The following is a 14,375-nucleotide window of genomic DNA, read 5'->3' on the forward strand; positions in this document are numbered from 1 at the left end:
AAATAAATAAATAAATAAATATATTTTTTAAAAGATGGTATAATAGCACAGGGATTGGATTGGCCAACTATGGTCCACTGCCAGTTTTGTAAATAAAATTTATAAAGTAAATAAAGAACACTCAGCAAGGAGCTACTTTATTTTTTCCTTTTATTTGTATTTTTAAATATTTTTTGGATAGATAATATATTCAATGTGTCTAAATTTAAAAGAAAAAATAAAAAGGATATGCAGAGAAGTCTCCCAGCTCTGTTTCCCAGCTATCCAGTTTTCCTCCATATAAGCAACAAATGTTAATTTTTTATGCATCCTTCCAGAGAAATTTATTCACATAAAAAGCAAATACAGGGCTTCCGTGGTGGCGCAGTGGTTAAGAATCTGCTTGCCAATGCAGGGGACACAGGTTCGAGCCCTGGTCCGGGAAGATCCCACATGCTGCAGAGCAACTAAGCCCACGAGTCACAACTACTGAGCCCACGTGCCACAACTACTGAGCCTGTGCGCCGAGAGCCCATGTTCTGCAACAAGAGGAAGCCACCGCCATGAGAAGCCCACAACCGCGATGAAGAGTAGCCCCAGCTCGCCGCAACTAGAGAAAGCCTGAGTGCAGCAACGAAGACCCAATGCAGCCAAAAATAAATAAATAAATAAATAATTTTTAAAAAGCAAATACTTGTGTGTAGTCTATATTTTCCCCCCAAGGAAGTTATTTTAAACTGGGAGATCAGGAAAGACTTGTAATTTAGGCTAAGACTCAAATGGTATGAAGGTGCCAGCCAGGCAAAGGTCTCTGAGCAGCAGCTTCCAGGCTGTGGGAACAGGTAGTACAAAAACCCTAAAGCTGCACCAGACATGGTAGGTCCTAAGATGAAAGGAGGCTCATGTGTTTGGGGCACACTGGGCAGTTATTTGAGGTAAGGAAGCCGGAAGATTCTCCTCTTAAAGGCTCTATAGTGTCCACAGATCCTGTGCTCCTTAGTCTCCATACTGGGATAAGAAGGAAGTCATTCTTGATATCCAACTCTAGTCTTCTTTGCTATCCTCTTGCGTCTTAAAGAGGGGCCACTCTGTCTTTTAATAATAGACTCCATCTGTATGTATATGTTGTATATATTTGTATGAGCATGGAGGAAGGTATGGAGCAGTACAAGGGTATGGAAGGGGAGAGGAGGGTAATGATTAGCATTTCTAGAGGCAGATCTTACAATCGGAATTCTCAGTCTAGGAGCTTGGTAAAGGCTTTGTAAAGATGATAATTACCAACCTGAACTGAGTAGATGGGTCCTTTCCTGGTAGCAAAGTCAGAGAGTAATAACTAACTCTCCACCCAGGACTTTGCTTTGTAAAATGTAGGGAATTTTCAATTTACGCAATAGCTTTGTGGCCAGTAATTTTCAATCTCAAGTTTTCTAGGGTACCTACTATGTGTTCTGTATCTTGGAGAAGGCAAGTGAATTAGAGCACCTAGTCCCTACCCTGAAGGAGTTTATAATCCAGCAGGGGAAAGACAACTTGAACTTGAGAAATACTGGTGGGTTAACCTAGAGGGTATAAACTAATTCAGAGAAGCTAGGAACCAACGTGAGCAAGAGCTGTCAAAGAAGCTCTCATGAGAAGGTGAATTATAAGCTGAGTCTTAAAGGACAGGGAGGATCTGAATAAAAATAATGATTTTTTGATTAAAGGGAGATAATGTGAATGAAGAGGACAGCAATTGGTACAGTAACCAACCAATAATTGACAGCAGCAGCTGCTTCTTATTATTCCTATTATTACTACTTACAGTTTACAAAACACTTTCTCATAAACTATTTCATTTGATATTACATTAACACTGTGATTGGATAGGGCTGCTGTTACTGTTTCCGTTTTACACGTGAAGAAACTGAGGCTCAGGATGATTACGTACATTGTCTAAGTCACAGAGCAGAAACTGAAACCCAGGTGCTTTGAATCTACATAGCGTAGGCTTCCCTCTGTGGGGAGAACAGCAGGCAATTCAAGCAAGCAGAACAGCAGGAACCAGAGAAAGACACAGGGAGCCTTAGTAAACCGAATTACAAATTACATGTCAGTTGCACCAGGAGCTCGCTCGCTTTTTCTCTCTCTCTTCAGAAGAGTCTACACATTCTGCCTTCTCCCCTAGATAGGCTCCATATTCCCACATCCAAGTCCTAGCTCAGGAAAAGGAGAAACTTACTGGTGGACAACCTCAACAGAGTAGGAAAACTGTGAGCAAGAGAAAATCACCATTTGTACAATCTCCTTAGCATTGCAGACATACACACACATACATCAAACCTGCAGGTTGTCAGTGTTGTTACTAAGTCTGAGGCCTGAAGTAAATCAGGCCATGTCTCAGAAAAACAGGTTATGTTACTCATATTAAGTATCTGTGTGGATTAAAAGGCAGTCTACTGTTTTGCCAGTCCTTTCTTTTCTCAGGATCCTGCTGAGTGGCTGGAAAGGCTATCTTCCACACCCTTCACTCAGACCTACCTGAGAATATTAGCCCTGTCCTGTAACCTCACAGAGGGGTCTGGCTGAGATGAGCCACCTACCTGTTGTCTATCAGAGCCAGGCTTATGAGGCCCTGGGGCAAGGGGCTTCAGTGACTGCCTTTGTAATGAGGCTGCCTTCCAGGGTTGCCCCTGGCAACCAAGCTGCTCCAGTGGAGTGCATCTCTTAGAAGAGACTTGGGAGCTGGGGGAGGTCACTGAACCATAGGATGCAGGCAGCATGTAAGTTAGTGTCCTCCTTTCCTCCTCCCAGCCCCAGACCCCACTCCTGTGATGAGTACAAGTGCTTTCCCCTCACCTGTCTTCCCCAGGTCAACAGGATCAGCCTAGATTCTCCGTGAGGACAAGAAGGTTAGGGAGAACCTGTCTGGTTTGCCCTGCAGCTGAGATCTGGGTACCCAACACATCCTTGGCCAGTTTCCCCATACCACATGCCCTCAAATGACTAATACTTTTTCACCCTTTAAGCATCAACATCGTTTTCTCCAGGAAGCCCTGACTTGCTTCCTGTGCCTCAGGCAGGGATAGGTGCCCTTGCCCATGAAACCCTGAGCATCACTCCATCATATTACACACCACCCCGAATGTTTTTATCTGTTTTTTTATCTCCTTGAGGTTAAGGACTGTGTCTTCTCTAGCACAGGACCTGGCAAACAGAAGGCACAAAATAAATTCTTGTTAAATGGATAAGGGAATGAATGAGAACACAAGATTCTGACAGGAGAAAACAGGGAAGTGGGAGGCAGCTGTTTAAGCACTGGCTGGAGGAAGCAGCATGCACAGAGCACAGAGGGCCACGGAATGATTCAGCTTTATCTAGAATGTAAGGTATGAGGAGGGAGCAGGGAAGGTAGGCCAGGGCCATCCAGGACAGTCTTGAAAGCTGAATTAATACATTTGGGACAGCAGAGTGGCAAGCTCGCGGCAGCATTTTAAGAAGACAGATCTGGCCAGGTGTGCAGGATGGACTGGAGGGGAGAGCCAGCTGGCAGGGAGACTATTCAGGAGGCTGTTTTGACAGTCCAGGCTTGACATGTAAAGGGTCTAGACAAGAGCAGTGACAAGGGGAAATGAAAGCAAGAAATAAACCACCCAACTCTGTTGGATGGTTTCTTTTTTTAATTTTTTTTTCATAAATTTATTTATTTATTTATTTATTTATTTTTGGCTGTGTTGGGTCTTCGTTTCTGTGCGAGGGCTTTCTCTAGTTGTGGCGAGCGGGGGCCACTCTTCATCGCGGTGCGCAGGCCTCTCACTATCGCGGCCTCTCTTGTTGCGGAGCACAGGCTCCAGACGCGCAGGCTCAGTAGTTGTGGCTCACGGGCCCAGTTGCTCCGTGGCATGTGGGATCCTCCCAGACCAGGGCTCGAATCCGTGTCCCCTGCATTGGCAGGCGGATTCTCAACCACTGCACCACCAGGGAAGCCCCTGTTGGATGGTTTTTTCATGCAGCCTAGGAAATATCAGCCTCTGCCTGACCCTGGTTAATTAGCATCCTGCAGTTGCCATCTGAGCTGACTGGCCACCGGAGCACTCTGCTCTCTGGAGAAACCGTAGCTGCCATCCTCCGTGAAGCTGTTACTTCGAGGGGGCTCAGTGCTGGTGGGGTGGAAGGTAAGTCTAGGAGAATATTTCCCAACCTAGTAGTCCTAGAACAGTGGTCCACTGTATATTAGTAGTCATCTTGCAAAGAAAAATAAATGAGTTATCTGCTCGGATAACTTTGGGAAACTCCAGACTCAACAAAGGGCAAAGCCATTTCTTTACCCTAATATCTCAAGGGGGCCATATTACACACACACATACCCCCAGTGTTTATCAAACTTAAATGGCATTGGAGCCTTTTTCACGCCATACCCATTCGCAGCTCTTAAAGGAACACTCACAAAACAGCTGGAAGACTCCGGAATCAAACTTGTTTGCCATGCCTCCTGTAGGATGCGTCTGGACTACACATGTAGAGCACACTGCCTGCATGCCCACCGCCCTTGCTGAGAGAAATGTAACTTCACCCACAGCCCTACCTCATAAGCAGTATAGAAGCTGCTTATAAGCTCTGGCCCTGAAGCCAGTCTGCCTGGATTCAGATCCTAGCTCTACCACTTAACAGTTATCTAGCCTCTCAGTTTCCTTATCTACACAATGAGGAAAATATTAGAACTGACTTCAGTGGGGTTGTTTGGAGGATTATATTAGTGAGATAAGCCCTGAAGAGCACTTAACACTGTGCCTAGTACATAGTAATCCCTCAATAAATATGAGCTACTCTTTTTCTTATGCAGCCAAGTATTCTACGATGAGAGCCCAAGCCCTCCAACCATAGCTCTGAACTGAGGCAACCAGGCGAGGCCTGGTACGGAAAGGCAAGGGGTCAGATTCTCTTTGGAGAATTAGGAATGGGACACAGGGCTAAATGATTAATGCTAGAGTGAAAGCTGAAAAGATCAAGGGCAGAGGGGCCAGGGGGAGGCATAAGAATCACAGCAAAAGCAATTTTGTACAGAGTCTGCCCCTCACTCTCCGTGCCAAAATTCCCATTTTCTGGTGTCTCCATTTGCCTTTCCTTTATCAGAGAGCTGTCAGGCCCCCAGGTATTTGAAGCCAGTGGTTTCCTGGCTGCAGTACCACTGCTAAAACCTGTTTCTACTTTCAGAACACCTGCAAAATGTGTGGGAGGCTTTCCTTACACCAACACCAATTCTCCAACTCTCTGGACACCAGCAGCGTGTCCTACAACTCAATTCAATTCTGACACTAACTACTGGAAATTAGCATCGGGTCTCACAGGTTAAGGGCTCAGTCCCACAAGACTGCTTCCCATTTCGGATGCCAGTTGCAAGCCCTTGGCCTCCTCTACTTCTGACCAACTAGATATAAATTGGGGGTTCCCATGACTCTCCTCAGGTGCAATAATTTGCTAGAAGAGCTCATAGAACTAAGGAAAGCACCTTACTTGCAGTTACTGGTTTATTATAAAGGATATTATAAAGGATACATATAAACAGCCAGATAAAGAGGTATGTAGCATGAGAGCCAGAAGGGTCCCAAATGCAGGAGATTCTCTCCCCATGGACTTGGGGGGCACCACCCTCCTGGCACGTGAATGCATTCACAAAACTGAAAACTCTTGGAACTTTGTCATTTAGGGGCTTTTATGGAGGTTTTATCACGTAGGCATGATAGATTATTTACTCAATCTCCAGCCCCTCTTCTCTCCTCAGTGGGTAGGGGGAGTGGGATGAAAGTTCCAGCCTTCTAATCAAGATTAGTCTTTCTGGTGACCAGCCCCTATCCTGAAGCTATCCAGGGTCCCACCAAGAGTCACTTCATTAGAACAAAAAAGGATCCTATTACCCTGGAAATTCCAAGGGATTTAGGAGCTCTGTGTCAGAAACAAAAGATGCTGCTATCACCCCCATCACTCAGGAAATTACAAGGGTTTGGGGAGCTCTTTGTCAGAAACTGGAGACAATGATCAAATATGTATCTCTTATTATGCCACCGGGATCAACTCAATAAGTATTTATAGACTCTTACTGTATGAGTAAGAAGCTCATGTCAAATCCTCTATGACTACAGGGAACACCACTTCACCGCATCTTTTACCCTCCTTTTATATCTCCTTGCCCTCACCACACACACACCTTTCCAGACGCTTACCTTGAACCCAATAGCTTTCACACATTCCAAGGAGAGGCCTTTGGATTTGGAAAACAGAATGATGGAATGGGGAAATAATTCCTTTCCACCAATACAGCATTTTACCAATTGCTTTTTTTTTTTAATAAATAAATTTAGTTAGTTAGTTAGTTAGTTAGTTATGGCTGCGTTGGGTCTTCGTTGCTGTGCGTGGGATTTCTCTAGTTGTGGCGAGCGGGGGCTACTCTTCGTTGCGGTGTGCGGGCTTCTCATTGCAGTGGCTTCTCTTGTTGAGGAGCACGGGCTCTAGCCACGCAGGCTTCAGTAGATGTGGCACGCAGGCTCAGTAGTTGTGGCTCTCGGGCTCTAGAGCGCAGGCTCAGTAGTTGGGGCACACGGGCTTAGTTGCTCCGTGGCATGTGGGATCTTCCCAGACCAGGTCTTGAACCCGTGTCCCCTGCATTAGCAGGTGGATTGTTAACCACTGCGCCACCAGGGAAGCCCACAAAGTGCTTTCTGTATATTATCTGATTTTGATAATAGCTCTCTGAGGAAGGTATTATTATCCCCATTTTACAGACGAAAAACTAAAGTCTGAAGAACTCAAGTAATAGCTCAAGGTCATACAGCTACATAGGGTAGAATCAGGACCAGAACCTGGCAATTTTGACCTCTAAGCCAGGGACCTATTCACTATACCCTCCAATCTGGCCTCCACCTCGACCCAGGACTCAGGGGTCAGGCCCATACACTCGAGAATCACAGTCTTAATCTGACTGAGGACTTGTCTCTGAGTTCTGTGGATTTGTGGGTAGGCATCACCCCAAATACCTAGCTTGCCTCTGGAAGTGACTTTTGAGAGGAAGTGAGCTGGCAAGGGCATTCAGGGATGCCAGGAGCAAAGTCTTGGATCAGAGCTGCTCTTCCCACTCTTGTCATACAGTCTCCTCTGGGGAGATCCCCAGCAGCTGTGATATAGTTGGCTTCAATATTCTGCCCTGATGTGGTCTGACAGCAGCTAAAAGGCTAGAGTGGGAAGATACTAAGACTGAAAATCCCTCAGTGGAAACGTGGTTTCTTGTTACTATCCTTCATGGTCCCATGGTATGGTGGGGACTCAGAAAGTCTCGGGCACCATGATTATCTCATAGGTTTTTTTTTTTTTTTTTTTCATAGGTTTTGAGTCTCATTCATTAGCCATGGTATGAGGCATCTCATCCTTCTCTAGCCTCCAGAGGCGGCCTGAACTTAAGCACGCTCAGGCAGATGATGGGTATCTGTTGCCTTGGTTTTCCTCTTTAGACTTGTCCCTCCTCTCCTCCTGCAGTGGGAACCAGTTTCTTCTCACTCATGAACCAGCTTCTGAATCCTGGGCTCACTTCACCTCTTCTTTCCCCTCTTCTCGTCACAGAATCAGAGGGCACCCCCAAATCCCCTATGTTTTATCTTCCGAATTCTAGGACCTACAATTTCTTCATTACAAGGGGGAAAGGATGTATTCTTTCTCATTCCCCTTATCCTGTGGGGATGAGAAGGCAGGTTGTTTCAGCCCTCATTCTACCCTATCCAGATTGCTACCCTTCCCAGCTCCACCTCAGCTGTCAAAGCCTGAGACAGCCCACAGACTAAGGGAACCACACAAAGTTCCCCCCCAGGGACATGGAGGAAAGCTCCAAGTTTTTTAGTTTCTCCCAACACATACACACACACACACACACACACACACACACACACACACACTCACCTCTCTCTCTCTCTCTCTCATCTCCCCCCAACCTTTCCCTTCCTCCCTATCTCTCTCTCCCTCCCCCACTCTCCCTTTTTCTCCCTCACTCTCCTTCCTTCTATCCAAGAAGATGTTAATGGAGTTGTCCATTAAATGCAGCAGCTGCCAGAGTGCTAGGCTGACTGGGCAGAGGGCCTGAACCCATTTATTCCAAACTACAGCCCCCATCACATATCTCAGGTTTTTATCTTTTCATTTCCACATTGTGCCTCAGCCAGGTCGCTGAGTGCCAACTCCCTGTCTGAGAGCCCACATGCTTCCCTAGAGCACACACTGATGCCTGCCTGTCCACCAGCCACAGAAGTAGTGCATGGAGACATGGGAGGGAGGATAGAAGAAAGGATAAATCAGCACACATCTCCCAAAGCCCAACCATGTCCAAGGAAATGTCGCTTAGAAAGCCTCAATTGTGGGGGACTTCCCTGGCGGTCCAGTGTTAAGACTTTGCCTTCCGATGCAGGAGGTGCGGGTTCGATCCCTGGTGGGGGAGCTAAAATAACACACGCCTCGCGGCAAAATAACCAAAACATAAAACAGAAGCAATACTGTAACAAATTCAATAAAGACTTTAAAAATGGTCCACATAAGGGGACTTCCCGGGTGGCGCAGTGGTTAAGAGTCCGCCTGCCAATGCAGGGGACACGGGTTCAATCCCTGGTCTGGGAAGATCCCACATGCCACAGATCAACTAAGCCTATGCGTCACAACTACTGAGCCTGCACTCTAGAGCCCGCGTGCCACAACTACTGAAGCCCGCGCGCCTAGAGCCCATGCTCCACAACAAGAGAAGCCACTGCAATGAGAAGCCCGCACACTGCAACGAAGAGCAGCCCCCGCGCTCCGCAACTAGAGAAAGCCTATGAGCAGCAATGAAGACCCAACACAGCCAAAAATAAATTTATTTGTAAAAAAAAAAAATCGTCCACATAAAAAAATCTTTAAAAAAAAAAAGCCTTAATTGTGGAATCTTTCTCTGGCATTTATCTATAATTGTGACAATCTATTACAATGTCACAAAGTCTAAAAGCCACTCTCAAGAAGACCATAGCCTGTTTCTGAAGAAACAGGAGACCAGTATCCACCTGTCATTGTTATCTGGTACCTACCCTGACCTCCACCATGAGTTACTAGAAAGTCATATACTTTACCAGCTATTTAGAATAAAGACAACAAAACAATAACTTTTTTTTTTTTTGGCCAAGCCATGCGACTTATGGGATCTTAGTTCCCTGACCAGGGATTGAACCCATGCCTCCTGCAGTGGAAGCATGGAGTCCTAACCACTGGACTGCCAGGGAATTCCCAAAACAATAACTTTAATTACAGTATGGGAAAATCCTAGAGTATCAGCTGTGTACAGTCTGGCAAATTGTGGGAATACGGCTTGATCAAATGGAACTCTGTCTTAGCGTGGGACTCTGCCTTCAGTTCTTGGTTCTTCCTGCTTCCCTCAGCTTTATCTTCTAGACAGACTCTTTTTTTTTCTTAATTTATTTATTTATTTATTTATTTTTGGCTGTGTTGGGTCTTTGTTGCTGTGCACGGGCTTCCTCTAGTTGTGGTGAGTGGTGGCTACTCTTTGTTGCAGTGAGCAGGCTTCTCATTGTGGTGGCTTCTCTTGTTGTGGAGCATGGGCTCCAGGCGTGCGGGCTTCAGTTGTTGCAGCACGTAGGCTCAGTAGTTGTGGCTCCTGGGCTCTAGAGTGCAGTCTCAGTAGTTGTGGCACACGGGCTTAGTTGCTCTGCGGCATATGGGATCTTCCTGGACCAAGGCTCAAACCCGTGTCCCCTGCATTGGCAGGCGGATTCTTAACCACTGCGCCACCAGGGAAGTCCCCCAGCTTTATCTTTGACCTGTGATTCTCAGAGAAGCCATTCCACAAATATTAACTGAGTGCTACTATCTGCCAGCCTGCTCCTCCTGGTATAGCCCTTGAGTTCATGGCAAGACTGACTCCTCCTCGTGGTTCTCTGACACCCCTATCCAGCTGGTTCCCTGGACATTATGACCAGAAGCTCCTCAAACCAGCTGGACTGATTTGATCCTTTCTTCAGCTGAGTTTGCCTTCTTCACACCTAAGTCTAGAAAGCACTATTCACAACTGACTACTTCACCCATAATTTGTCTTTCATAAGCAATTTCATTTGAACGAGCTAGATATACTCCATAGTCAAAGAAAAGAATAGACAATGCGTGCTGTAAAGGACACACGTTCCTCCCCAAGCATCAGTTCCTTAAGGAAGTCTCTCCCATCCCCTAGTTTTTCTAAGACTGGAGGGGTAAGATCCTCCCCCCAACCTCAGGGGTAAGAACAGGATCCAGGACTAGCTCATCAGATTATTCCACACCTCTGCACACAGCAACTAGTTCAGAGAAGGTCATATGACTTAAGACCACACCAATTACAGTCTTCTCTGCACTTTTGTAGGAGTTATGGGAAAGATACATGCTCTTTCCCTCTGGAATGGTGAGTTCTAAGGGTAGCACTGGTTTGGAGCTGCTGGTGGCCATCTGGCTGCCATGTGTGGAGAGCCTATCTAAGAATGAAGCAATATAGCAGCAAACAAAAGCAAGTGATGGAAATAATCTACACCTTCATGCAGCATTTGAACTCATGGATTTAGTCTTCCTGAAGCAAGTCTACTCTTCATTGGAGATGTTTGAGAAGAAAGCAGATACCTGCCTTTCAGTTGTCTGATATAAGGTCCTCATGCTACCTCCATTTTATTCCCTCCCACAAAATATGTTGGGGGAAAAGTTATGGAAATGAGTAGGAGTTGTCCAAAATTTCCCCTTTCATCTCTAGATCTAAACACAAGATCTCTTGAGAAGAAGAATCAGGAGCCACTCTCATACTCCTGTGAGGCAACTAAGTACTTGTTAAAGAGGTTAGGGATATTTGAGGCATGTCCCTAAATCTTTGAGAGCATCTGGACAAGCATTTACTGTGCTCTCTCACACATATTTCCTAGGGCCACTATCAAAATAGATGGGCCAAGGTGGGTCAGTGGGATGCCATGGCCCAGTGGCATGTCAGGAGAGAGTTCTCTGCCCCTTCACCTACTCCATCCCTTCCTATCCTCACTGTTAGAGATAAGGAAGTTAAGCTCTAAGAGGTAACCAGAAGCAGGAAGAAATTGTCTGGTGGAGGCTTTCTTGGGATAATGTAAGAATCCACCCTCATTCTCCTAAGATGGAGCCAGTCCCAAATCTCAGAGGCTTTGATGATGAAGCCTGCACTCAGAGAGGAAAGCAGGAGGTAGAAAAGGAAGAGGGAAGGAAAACAAAGGGAACTATTATAAAAAAAGAATGAAAAAGAATCTCCCAAGAACAAAAAAGCATCATGAAAAAGCCAATAGACTGAGCAAAACATAGCAGAGAGGGGACAGTTCCCAAGTATCTAAATCACCCCATCAAAGCAGAGAGTTCCCTGGGCAGGTGCTGGGCTTCTCCTTTCAGAGAACTCTGGACCCTGCTCAGGGCAGTGTTGAGCCTGGCTGGCTCTCAATCAATGCACAGACCTGCCCAGTTGACTCTGCTGTCTAGTCATGGCTCAAGGGTTCTTGAAGTCAAGATGCTTCCATAATTGGTTAAGCCCATGTGGAACCTCAGTCTGTGGCTCTGTGCTAACAAGGCTATTTAAACCCTTGCTGGCAAGAAAAGCACAGCTGTCCACCAGATGCCTGCTGAAGAAGCCATCTATTGCTAGAAGAACACATCCTCATCTTCTTTCTCTGTGGACCTTTATTCCTCTACACTTTTTGGACACAGAAATAAGGGCTGTTGTTCCCAATATTCATTATCATTGGGCATTAATCACCATCACTATACTCACAAAGCACTATAGAGTCATTTAGGTTGCTCAGTACTCTACCACTTGGGAGAAGTGCTGCCTTAAGTTGGGTTCCCCAGAAGCATAGCCTGAGACAGGATTCAGGTCATGTGATTTGTTGAGGTCTGCCCTCAGGAGAAAGAGAATGAAGGAAGCAGGAAATGGTAAGAAAGATGGATGTGGTCACAGCTTTGTATTTGGCCTCACCCTGATCCCACGGGACAACTCAGGAGCATGAATGGCACCAAAAAATTGATCCTTCTTTGGGGTAAAGAAATGATCCTTCCTCAAGGCCTTTGTATTTCCTTGTCTGAAAGCTATAGGTGGTACAGAAGGTGTCTCCCATCCACCAAGAGCAATTTTCTGGAGAAGGGGGCATCTGTGAGCCACTGGAACTCAATACAGCAGCTAGGGAAATGGATACACTGATGTGGTAAGGGAACTTTGGCAGGGTACCAACAGCATCTATTAGAGCTACTGTATTAGTCAGCTCTGGCTGCCTTAAGAAAATACCATAGAGTAAGTGGCTTAAATTTATTTCCCACAGTTCTGGAGGCTGGAAGTCTGAGGCCAGGGCACCAGTGTGGTTGAGTTCTTACACGGGCTTTCTTCCTGCCTTATAGATGGCCGCTTTCTTGCTGTGTGCCCACATGGTGTGGGGGAATGGGAGAGTGAGGTAGGGTAGGTAGCAAGCCCTCTGATGTCTCCTCTTATAAGAACACTAATTCCATCATTAGAGTCCCACCCTTATAACTTCATCTAAACCTAAGTACCTCCCAAAGACCCTTCTCCAAATACCATCACATTGGGGGTTAGGGCTTTAACATACGCATTTTAGGGGGACAAAATTCAATCCATAGCAGCTATCATTTCATAAACAGTTTCCCTGTTTACGAGACAACTGTTAGCCAGATTTGTTCAATGAGAGCCATTTCCCTTGCACCTAAATTCTTCTGGAATCCCATTTGTTGTCTGATGCAGAAAAGACCAGTTAGACCCCAACTAGCTGAGCTGGGCCTGGGATCTCCCAACAGTTTCTCTTTTCTCCATCTCAGCAGGCACTGCTTCTTGCCCTGGGAAAGTCAGGCTGTGATTATTTGCAAGCCTCAGCCCTTGGTAAGTATTCTGTAGGTGACAGCAGAGGCGTCTGTGTGCAATCCTATCCAGCTCAAGCTTTGAAGCTCCAAAGCAGAGCCATTAACATTCTCTTCAGCCTCAGACAGTTCTCTTCAGCCCTTGTTAGTCTCATTTTCTTCCCTCTCAACTTTTTCATCAAGAGCAGCAGCTTCCTTTTTCCTAGAACTATTTCTTCTCTTCAAAGAGCTCTGGGCTCCAGGGAGGCCTGTGGCCAAGAGACTTGCCAGACACCTCTTGATTTTCAATGAAGAGCACACTGTGCCACCTGCTCTGCAGCTAATAACGCAAGCACCTTCAACTCCCCTCAGTTCAGGATTGAGCAAAGGACAAGTCAGGAGGACGCCTTCCCTCTGGCTTCCTGGGCTGTCTGCAGTGGTTAGGCCGTGGGTTATGGAGGCTATCCTGAGTCCCCCAATCCACTCCTACTTCTGGATTTGGGTTATTTAGATAGGGGAAGTCAGGGAGGAGAGACACAGGCCCTGCCCTCAGAAAGTAGAAATCTATCCACTGCCTGCCCATCTTCCATTCTGAAGCCTTTTTCCATTCACAGGGGAGGAGGTAGGAGGACTCTCCCTTTCACAGATGGGGTCCTGTAGGCCTGAAAGGGGCAGAAGAAAGTTCTCAATGAAAGTGCCATTAATGCCTCCATAATTTATTAAGAGCTGTCAAATATTTAGTTGTGTGGTAGATTCTTAGAAAATAGGAAGAAGCAATCTCAGGGAAGCTTAAATTCTACTACTGGCCCCAGAGTAAATTTCTTAGGCAATCTACAGACTTTAGTAAGAGGGACTCCAGTGCCTGCAATTCAGACAGAGAAGAAGGAGTTAGGCAGATGGTAATTCAGCTTCATTGTCCAAACTTTCCTCTTAAGCCTGCCCTTTTCCATCAAGAGCCACTGGTTGTATTCCTGTGTCCTCACCAAGGTTTTTGAGGGGTGAGGGGATTGTGTCATATTCTCCCACTGCCCAGGACTTGATTCTGTCAACTCTGTAGCTTTCCTTCTCTTATGCCCTACAGCTATCTCAGGCATACAAGCACTCCTCCTTACAATTGCTTCTGCAGTGATTCCAGAGAGGCACATGAAAGCAACTTTCCCAGGATCATATTTTACCAAACTCCTCTGCAGACTGAACAACAGCTATGACAATGGGGTACAATCATTTGTATTCATTTCCCTGTCCCTTCTGCCCGCAGAGCTGGGCCTAGCATCACCCAGCACACCTGCCCAGGTGGGCCCAGAGGTACACAGAGAAGGACTGCTACTCCATCTGCTGGTTTGACAGCAACCCTGGGTTGCAGCCTTTCAACTCCTTGTAAGGCAGGCTCTGGTGCTGAACCAGGAGACCAAAATATCTTTTTGTCATGATAGAGAAAAGATATTCAGACATTTTGTCAAAAGTGATGACATTTACCCCTCCCACCTTAAACCTACAGACACAGACACAGATAGAGCTGGAAAACA

The 14,375-nt window shown here is 46.1% G+C and overlaps 1 long non-coding RNA gene across 2 annotated transcripts in view; it reads right to left on the reverse strand.

The window, feature by feature from the left end:
* The window catches only part of LOC309657368, a 73,766-nt gene that overhangs the window by 17,229 nt on the left and 42,162 nt on the right, over positions 1-14,375 (reverse strand). Inside the window, exon 4 of one of the 2 annotated variants that reach the window (XR_014261773.1) lies at positions 4-13,511. The exons of the other annotated variant lie outside the window; for it this stretch is intronic. This is a non-coding gene — a long non-coding RNA (uncharacterized lncRNA). Of the gene's footprint in view, positions 1-3; positions 13,512-14,375 lie in introns of those variants that run through there. 2 annotated transcript variants of the gene reach the window in all.

The sequence above is a fragment of the Balaenoptera physalus genome (assembly GCF_965194825.1).
Source record: "Balaenoptera physalus genome assembly, chromosome: 3".
Lineage (NCBI taxonomy): Eukaryota > Metazoa > Chordata > Mammalia > Artiodactyla > Balaenopteridae > Balaenoptera > Balaenoptera physalus.